The sequence below is a fragment of the Equus przewalskii genome, unplaced genomic scaffold (assembly GCF_037783145.1).
Source record: "Equus przewalskii isolate Varuska unplaced genomic scaffold, EquPr2 ChrUn-3, whole genome shotgun sequence".
Taxonomy (NCBI): domain Eukaryota; kingdom Metazoa; phylum Chordata; class Mammalia; order Perissodactyla; family Equidae; genus Equus; species Equus przewalskii.
The window spans coordinates 2,674,776-2,683,579 of record NW_027228751.1 but is presented as its reverse complement, the minus strand read 5'-3'; the positions used below and the strand labels follow the sequence as shown (position 1 = coordinate 2,683,579).

General features: G+C 43.1%; 1 pseudogene; it reads right to left on the bottom strand.

The window, feature by feature from the left end:
- Window positions 1-579: 579 nt before the first annotated feature.
- On the bottom strand, window positions 580-6,692 carry LOC139081665 (eukaryotic translation initiation factor 3 subunit J-like; annotated as a pseudogene).
- Between the last annotated feature and the right edge of the window lie 2,112 nt (window positions 6,693-8,804).

The window sequence follows — 8,804 nt, the reverse complement described above, 5'->3', positions numbered from 1 at the left end:
TCAGCTTCCAAGTTGCAGGGTTTTGGTCATTTGATTTTTAAGGATCAAACTCATGGCTTTTCAACAGTAGTGTTTTCGCTCTGAGATAAGCATTCTTCTTCACAATGCGTTTTTTAAATCCTTGAGCTCAATTTTAATACTGGGTGCACACCACATGTCCTTTTTGAAAACTGCTTTTCTTGATAAGTTATGAAGTAGTTCAAGGAGGTATGGTTAAGGCTGAATGGTAGTTGAATGGTAGTACATACTACACAATTTTTGGTCCTGTTGCAACCTTTGTTTCCAATTTAGCCACACTGCTGCTACAGAATGGGACAGCAACAATGACAACATTATTAGGATCTTTTTTTAAACTACGATGTAGTATCACCTGAGCTTCCAGATTTTAAGTCCTAGGCAGCAAGATCCTGTTCTCTGGTTCTCACAGTGGCACTTGATTGTCCAGCTGTTCAATGGCGAGCACAAAGGTGCTACACTTAGAACTGTAGCATTTGGCAGAACTGAAAGGACAGGAAGTTGTCCTACATGTCGAAGGGATTGCACACAACACAAAGAAGACACCAGGAGATGATCAAAACGTCACATGAGGTCTTCAAAATCTTACACGTGTCCTCCGCCAAGACCATCGCCGTGGTATGCCACACTGTCTATCCCGGTGGCCTTTAATCCACTCCAAATAGCCTACCTTCTTCTTTTCGCTTCCCCTGCTTCTGCTTGTCACTGCAAAGCCCAGTCAATGAATTGATAATCTTCTTTAAGTCATCAATTTCCAAAGAAAAGGACTCCAAACTCTTGCATAATATAGTGCCTTTTCATATAGTGTATTTTTTATTTCTTAGTAACTTTGCAAAATCTATGAAGTCATCTCTTGAAAACGGATTCAAAGCATCGATTCCATAAGCTCTGTTATTAACACCAAATGTTTCTTTGGCTAATTTGAGGTCCGACTCCTCCTGTAATTTCTTGAGCCTGGCCTCGGTTTAGCTGCTAATTGTTCTCTGATGTGAGCATGTTAGGTTCTTCTAAACTCTTTTTATTTTTTCCTGTTGCTGTTCTTTCTCTTTGATTTTCTCACTTTTTTCCTTTCTGAAACTTTTACTTCTGGTTGTACTTCTCTTTCTTTCCTTTCACATCATCGTCGTCTTGTTTATCCTGACAACCGTACCCCTGCCTTCCCAGCTGTCCCCACCAGTGTACTGCGGGCCCCGACCACCTGCACAGGGCTCCACACACAGCACGTCTGCATCCAACCTGGAGGGTCCAATGCCCCCTCCCACTCAGGATGACAATTGCAAGTCTGGGCTGTTACCTGTACTTCTGATGGATTGGCTATAAATCAGAGAACCCCCCTCCTTGGGTCTGATTAATTTGCTAGAGCAGCTCACAGAATTCAGGAAACCTGTTTACTCACTAGATCACTGGTTTATTACAAAGGATATTGAAGGATACGAATCAACAGTCAGATGAACAGATACCTAAGGTGAGGTCGAAAACAAAGGAGTTTCTGTCTCCATGGAGTTTGGGGCCCAGCATGGTGGCATGTGGAAGCATTCTGCTTCCCCAAACTAGAAGCTCTCCAAATCCAAACCTTTTGGGTTTTTACGGAGGCTTCATTTTGTAGGCATGATTGATTGAATCAATGGCCAGTGGCAACTGAACTCAATCTCCAGCCCCTCTCCCCTCCCCAGGGGTTGGGAAGTGAGGGGTGTGGGGGAAGGGTCTGAACGATCCACCCCTCTAAGGACATGGTTAACTCCACCGACCACCAGCCCCATCCTGAGGTGCTTTCCAAAGATCACCTCATTAACCTAACAAAAGACACATTTATCCCTCTCATCACTTAAGAAATTCCAAGGGTTTTAGGAGCTCTGTGCCAGAAATGAGTGAAGACCAAATCTCTATTTCTTATTTCAAATCACAACATCACGTGCTGAGGCTGAAGAAGGTCTTGGCCAGCCAGGCCTATCAGTACCCATGCCATTTGGCGGGTCATGCTCAGGAGCATTCACACAGCAAAGTAGCTGGTTGAAAAGCTAGCAAAAAAGATAAGGTTGGATATGCCATGTATCTAATGTCACAATGGGGTGCACATTTTGGCAGAGTTCTATGGGACATAAATCCCAAGGGTGAAAGAAGGAGGATAATTATAAGGATAGTCAGGAACAGAAGGGAGGAGACTTGGGCAATATAACATTCTGAAAGAAAGGCCTCTTGGTGAAGCCGGAACCCATCCCAGAGCCTGAAGATTCCTGGGCCCCTGGCAAGAACGGAATTTTTGGTAAAGGACACCTGGTGACAGGGTGTATGAGGGGGCGATTCACTCGAACTCAAACCAGCAGGCATTTATTGAGTTCTTCCTTGATTTAAGACAACCTTTAGGACTTTTGTGTAACAAAATGACTACTATATGATTCATATTTTTAAAGAGATTATAATCTACAAGGAGAAACGCAGGCCTTACAAGAGTTAAGTCAGGCTTTGATAAGTGTTGAAACAAAAGTGACATGCGTTACCAAGAACTATGTAATAACAAGGAAACGTGCTGTTCCTGGGAAAGCAGACTCTGGGTTGACAGGTAAGATCAAATGGCTATTCTTTCACAACAGCTATTGCTCTACAAAACCCATTTAAAAAGAAAGGCCAAGACTTAAGAAAACACAGTATTCACGAATGTGGACGCACGCCCATGGAGTCCCCTCTTAATTTACCATATGGGTTTACAAAATCTGTCAGTCATCTTTCTGAGTGCCTAGTGTGTTCTACACACATGAGCGGGAGGAAGAGCAGTGGAAGAAGGGCAAAGAATAAATCTCTGGAGTCTGACCACAATCCAGAAGAGGCAGACACCTGAGAGACGGTGACGCGGGTCGTGGAGTCTACTAAGCCACGAAGGCACCATTTGTAATGCCGCTGACAGTGCATGCTTGTAAAACGTGCCATTACCAACCTTATGGGTTTAGAGCTGAATGTTTTGTTTGAAAATGGGAAGAAGGGCGAGGAGTGGACTGATCATAGTCTGCTCTCCTACTTGGAAGATCTGTGGGTTCCTGAAGCGAAGAGGGAACTAAAAATGTAAATTAGACTACAGAGTCATTCATCCCAAGCTGTGAGGAGTGCAACTCTGGGCAGAATGTTGAGAAAGTCTCCTCCATGGGAAAGGAAGGCCCCAGCCAATGCATCACCACTGCGAGGCTGAAAAAAGGAGCAAACCAGATGGCCTTGTGTTTAAAGCCCTTAGTAGGAGGTCTAGGTTTCCAGACAGCTGATAGGGTTCACGGGTGGGAGGTGGGGCGGACAGAAAATGACTATAATCCTGACCCCCATTTAGAAGTATTCAGACGAGTGATTGGGGGCTGTGACCAGAACTTTCCTGATGAGCATGAGGGGTATCTGTGGGACTTGGGGCTCTGAATATGTATGGCCCAAATTTCTTTGTGTGGCTGATAACTGACTGGATATTTATTCTTCTAGATTACACATTCTGACTCTGAGGAACAAAGGGCTGGCGAGAGCTGCTCTCTGGTGCTTAATAATTTGAAGGAATTTACATTTCAATGCAGCTTTGTGCTACATTTCTCACACAACCTCTCCCCCTACTCCCTACTCGCCTTTCCCTCCCCCTAATTTCTTCTGATGGAAAGAACCGACCACTCTCCCGATGTGGGAAAGGGGGTGCGAAGAAGGGAAGAAGGAGAAAATCATAGAGACATCATCGGAGGGAGGAGATTTATTGATATTCCACTTAGAATTTATTCCCTCAGAATTCTATTTATTTTATTTATGTTTATAAATCATACATTACCAAGTACAATGAAATCTCCTAAAAGCCCAGAGGGTTACTTGGTGTTTTCTGTGATTTGACAGAGGAAACAGAGGGAGAAAATGAGTAAGAAGTGAAGGGATGGGAGGGGTTGCGGGCAGAAATGGGTAGCCCTGGAGAAAACACTTCCCAAGGAAGAGCACATGTCTGTTTGGCTTGCTCTCTGAGGGAGTGTGACCCAAATAACTTCCTGTGTCCTCCCGCCACCGTCCCTCCCTCTCCTCTTGGGAGAGGGAATTCATTGTCAGGTAATTAACCATCACCATTACAGAAAGTACTTCACCAGGCAGAAGTGTGAAAACACATTTACACCTCATGTAAAAGGGGTAGGAGATTTTACTGTCTAAGTGACACCAGAGGAGCCATAAAGTGACAAAGATAAAGTCATCCATGGTTAGGATTCCAAGATCCTAACAGCTTACATTCTGCTTCTAAAATGAGCCACCCTCTCTCCTTTCACGGAGCTGCCACAGCTTGTCTAGTGACCAATAGACTACAGGGAGCTTACGGTATAGCTCAGCGGACATGGTAGTCCAGCTGGGTGTGGCAGCCCAGCTAAGACCCTACAAGAGTAAATTAAGGGTCTTATTCTGCTGTTGTTCATGCATTTATTCCACAAACTTGAAGACACACTTAATATGCACCATAAGGCCCTGTTTCTGCCCTCAGGATACTGACATACAAGTACACAACTATAATACAGGGTGATCGTAGCTACAGAGGAGGCATGCCCAGGAGGTCATGGACGCATGGAAGAGGCAGACCCAGAATGCTTCATGGAGGAGGTAACATGAGACAAGCTCTGGAGGATGAAGAGAGCCTTGTTGGGGGAATGGGATAGGAAAATGCAAAAACACGGAAGGTGAAGGATAGTTTTGGTTTGCATGGTTAGTAGATAGAAGAGAGTTGGGAGATGAGGTTATTTTAGTCAGTAGGACAGGTTTGTGGATATGCCACAAAAATAACTTGGATTTTATTCAGTACATAAGAAACTTTTATAGGAACAAAGACAGCACCAATCTGTACATGGGGTGGGTAGAAAGAATGGAGAGAAGGAAAAATTATTCATATATTCACGAAGATAAAAGCATGGGAACCTTGACACAACTCTCTTTAACCTCAGGACACATAGTCTAGGTTTCCTCTTAGCTGAAGGAGGAGGGAAATCTGTGTCTATAATTTTCATACCCATGACAGTATTCTGGTCAATTATCATCTCCAGCCAGAACCTTCTCAATAAAGGGGAAAAGGCGTCTGTGGCATTGGAGGCAGATCCTTGAGGACCTCCCCTTGTGGTGTTTAAATCAGTTGCTATTACAAAAGCAAACCTTTAAATGTATTGGCCTCTCGTAGAAGAAGAGATGACTCACACTTTATACAAGACGGAGGAGTGTTATTAGATCTGTCTCATCTCCTAGAGGCTACAGCTATGATTCCAACAAGCTGCAGGGTCCCATGAAAATATGAGATTCCCAGGGTGAGTGGGGGGCATGTCTGGGGCCAATGGACAACGATGTAGACCTTTAACTAAACGTTAGTTGATGTCACAGAATTTAGATGTAAGCAATTGAGTTTTTGGTCTACATTTTTTCTCAATTATTGAGAGAGGAGAGTTAAAAAGCTCTATTATAATTATGGATTTGGCTCCCACTCCTTTAATTCAGTTAGTTTTGGCTAAGGAAATGAAGAACAGGCTTCTTGTGACTTGTTCATGGGAAAGGTTGAAATGGTAAGGTTGAAAATGTGAAGCCACTAATGTTTTACTTGTAGTCTTCTAGCCTAATTTTAATTTCAGGGAAGTCTACAGGAAGTTTTTTGTTTCAGATGGTACCCTATCTCGAATTTTAATTTACCTAGTTACAGGTCACCTTAGTCAAGAAAAAGGCTATCCTTGATTAATGAGCTCCTCACCGGCTTAACAACATTAACCTACAGGTAGAAGGACAATCAATTCATTTACTCAGCATTTTAAGGATAGATGAAGTTGGCTGCTGTGATGGCCAAACAATTGTTGTAAACCAATGGATAAAACTGAAGATTCTGAAACTGTTTTTGTGTTATACGTGTTTTTAATCTTTAAAGGAAGTTTTTTTTTTTCCCAGAGAAAAGGTGTATATATACAGATTCATAAAAGAAATATATTAGTAATATATGTTTAACTTGCTTTACTTAATTTTCTCTCTTCCTGGTGTTAACATATCCTTACTACTAAGAAAATAGTTATTTCATTCCGGACACCATTCGGGTTATCTTCCTGTGCAAACTTCTGGGTTGTCTTCTCAGCTTGCTGAAGTTTCATCAACCGGAGAACCTTCTGGCCTGAAGGAATACTTGTTTCTTCTTTGTACGTTGAAGGGCCACGCTGAGCCCTATATATAGTCACTAGTCAATGACTATAAACTCAAAGAAGGAGGTGCTCATATTGTCGGCACTTCTTAGATTCGTGCCAAAAGTTACCTGTTTCTCAAGTCCTTTGGCAGATTCCTTGGTGCGTTCATTCATGTCAACAAATGTTTCCTGAATTCTTGCTATGTGTGTGGCAGATGCTAGCCCAAGGGTCTCCTAGTGTGGTTCCTGGACCTGCAGCATCAACATCTCTTGGGAACTTGTTAGAATGAAAATCCTTGGTTCTTGCACCAGACCTATTGAATCCAAAACTCTGGGGGTGGAGCCAGCAATCTGTGCTGTAACAAGCCCTCCAGGTGACTCGGATGCAGCTCAATTTGGGAACTCATTGTCTGTGCCAGACAATGGAGTCAACACAAGGATGAGTAAGATGCAATCTCCAGTTCTGATGTCCAAAGAGCTCTGAATTTATTACGTGAAGTGAGAAATCTCAAGTTCCTGAAGATGAAATATCTTACTTGTCCATGGTCTCGCTACCCGTTAGTAGAAAAGACAGTCTTCTGAAGGCCATCCCAGGGGTCTTTATATAACATCATTCTGATTAGCCATCTCTCGCCCTCCCTTCTACCCCAGTTCCTAACTTAAAGACTGTACATGCTTGGGTTGACGTAGAATTGACTTCAAAGAACTGACTCTGGGCAACTGACAGATAGAGAGCAAAGGCACGTTGTGGTTACCAGGGCTTGTGAGAATCCTTTCCTCTCTTCCAGCAAGGTGCTTGGATGGTTAGTAAGCCAGTTAGTTGGTCAGTAGGTGTTTGTCACCACTGTGTGCAGGGTACAGAAAGTACGTCATTCTTTGGGCGGCCTAAGACTTGATGCATAAGAGGAGAAAATAGTTCTGGCCCTTGAAAAATTCATGCACACTCATTTTGAAAATATAGAGACACAACTCTGATGCATGACGATAGCAAGGGCAAGGTAATAAGTACAGATAAATTCAGCATGGCTGGGGGATTTCAAATTCTAGCGCCAGAGCCGGGAGGCGGGGGTTCATCACCCCCACTAACTCACTGGGCAATTTCTGCCTCATTTCGTTAGACAGAGGAGATTGTTACCAGAAAGCCAGAAAGGAAGCGCCATCTGGGACTGTATGCGCTTCCAGACAGATGGCTGACTCTTCCAGTTCTGTTTTATTTCTGGCTGCGGATCACACACCCCACAGCTAAACTGTAAAAATGGGATATGACGGGGCATGGGATGGTGTCAGGGTGTGTTTTAATTTTTTTCTTTTTTTTTTTTCCTGGAAACTTCTGGTAAAAATAACACTTGATGAGCTTCCTGTTTTTATTGTTGTTTCTGAATTAAGCTGTTGGTTGGCAAAGTAAAGGATTGATACACCCCAGAATTAGAGGTGATGTCCAAGGATGTAGCAGAAAGCCAAGCTAACCTGGAGGCTGCTGCTCCATGGAAACCCTTTGTTAGATTATGTGTGCGTCTTGCCAACCTTGAGTTGGTTGCGAACTGTGCCACTCTGTAAAAGTCCAAAGTAGTCCAGCCAGACTGGAATGCTTCACTCTCCTCCATTTTTTTCCTACCTGCTTCCCACACCCAGGCTGCCCCTACCACACCGCTGACTCCCTTCCTGCCAGACAGGGGATAGATGCCACCATGAGCAGAGCAGTCTGTCTGCTTTTGGCCTCCTCAAATCCCTAGATTTTAAAGTCTGAGCTTTGAGGGGTTGGCTGGGAGATTCATATAAATAAGGAGACCCCATTGCCAAGAGTTGAGAGAGTAAGAGCAATTACTCAATCTAGTTCCACAGTGTAAGGCATCAGCTTATTCAAGAAATATTTTTTGAGTGACTGTGGATAAAGCACTACATTGTAGAGATATAAAGAAGTAAAAGCTCTAAAGCCAAGAAAATATACCGGAAAGAACCTTGACACCAAATTCTGACTTATAGGTTTTGTGATTTGGGATAAGTGACTAAACTCGTCTGGTCCTCGATTCTTCATCTATAAAAGCATTCAGTATTACTATTGTCTCTCCTCCACCCTTTCCCCAGGCCTCGTCTCCCATCTTTAACCCTTCAGTGACTCTAAGGCTTTGGGGGTTTATGCCAACCACCCGGGAAGTGTGTTACAACGCGCATGCCTAGGCTCAGGAAATGCAATGTAGTTCGTCTAGGGTGGGATTCAGGAACGTGAGTTTTTCGCAGGTCCTGATACAATTCTGAAACAGGTTGTCAGGGGGCCATACATTGATAAACTCTGCTTTCCCACTTTTCCAGGTTTCTGCACTCAAGTTTAGCCAATATTTTTAAGTCTTTCTCTGAGCTCCCACAGCATTTTATTTAAACCTCTAAGTAGTACTTATTATGGACTTATGGGCATTATGATAGAGATCAGAAGAAAGAGTTAAGCCTTCAGAACCATCTGATAACTGTTTATTCAACAACTATTTATTAAAACTTACTATGTGCAGTGAGCAAGCCAGAATCATTATGGCATTTACATTCCAGTGGATCGAGACAGAAAATTTTAAAAAATGCTAAAATAATAAGTAAACAGTATAATATGTTAGAAACTGATAGGAAGCATGGAAAAGACAAACAAGCATAAACAAAAAGCGGAGCA